A 1,475-nucleotide genomic window follows, 5' to 3' on the forward strand; every position below is an offset into this window, starting at 1 on the left:
GAAAAACCATTGCCTTGACTAGATGAAACTTTTTGGCAAAATAATGTCTCTGCTTTTGAATATGCTATCTAGGTTGGTCATAACTTTCTTTCCAAGGAGTAAGCGTCTTTTAATTTCATGGCTGCAGTCACCATCTGTAGTGATTTTGGAGCCCAGAAAAATAAAGTCTGACACTGTTTCCACTATTGAAATCCAAATTACTGAAAGGCAGCCACCTCCCTAAATCTTCTCCTAATTGCCTTACCTCTCTGTGGTGGAAAGTAAATTTTTTCCCTTTGGCTTCTCCAGAGCAGTTTGTTTATACCTCTCTTCTGGCCTGGATTCTTGATGGCTATTTATATATTTCTTACTTGTCTTGATTGGAAACTTTTGGAGGAAATAAACTAAGACATAATTTGTTTTTGTCATCTCCACAGCTAGAACAATGTCTAGCATGTAGTAGTTTATCTAGCAAACACTTGAGTTCATGTGAACTGGGTTGCGGATCAGAAGTTATGAGTAAATCTGAGTTTTTTGGAAAGAGAGTCAACATGGAGCTTCCTGGATAAATATCATTTAGTTCCTTACATGGTAGATTATATCTTTTAAGTGTATTAACATAAAATTTTTAAGAGGCAAGGAATTGGTATAAAGCAGATCAGTGGATTCATTAACAGGTGGGCATTTCTTCACTCCTACTTGGAACTTTTCTCAGGTCAGTGATTATGATGTTCTTATTTTTAAAATCATATGATGTTCAAATTTCTGGTGTTCAAAGGATAAAGGAAATGTTTTACTTTTTATTTTATTTATTATTGATCAAACACTAAAACATCTCTTTTAGAATTGTCTCTACATTCAGGACAAGGATAAGCTAGCAAGTGTTTGTAAGCTCAGATATTTAAAACCTGCTGTAGGGGAAGAAAAGTCATTTAGTTGACATAACAACCCCTTTATACATTTAAGCAGTACTTAGCTTTATGAAGCCATAAAAATATATGTACGGTAATATACTCATTTCTCGTTCTAAAACAACCACTATAAACCATGATTTGTAAGAGTTTTAAACATAACTGCTTTCCTAGGAGGACATGTATACGATTTATATTGCAGAACTATTCCTTCCTAAGTGCTTCTCGAAGTCCATTTTCCTTATGAGTTATGGCTTCTCAAATAGAATGCAAGTGCTATTGAACATTGTTAATGCAATTCTATTTTTAAAAGATAAATTAATTTTGATCATTTGAATATGATCAGTCAGAAAAGGGACAATTGCATGAACCTTTATTTTCATTTTAACTAGGAATAAGTATATGCATATGATAATTACCCATCTCTAATTTTAAAAATAATAAATCTTTGAGTTACAGAGAAGTTGACTACTGCTCAATGCTTCCCAGCTAAAATGGTTTGCTGTAAACTGTACAGAATTGAAAAATGACATAAGATTCATAACTAAAGTATGTACAGTGCTTAACAGATTACCTTTAAATAGT

This window comes from Bos grunniens, chromosome 1 (genome assembly GCF_055505025.1).
Source record: "Bos grunniens cultivar Pamir isolate PY7600 chromosome 1, Bosgru_T2T1.0, whole genome shotgun sequence".
Classification (NCBI taxonomy): Eukaryota; Metazoa; Chordata; class Mammalia; order Artiodactyla; family Bovidae; genus Bos; species Bos grunniens.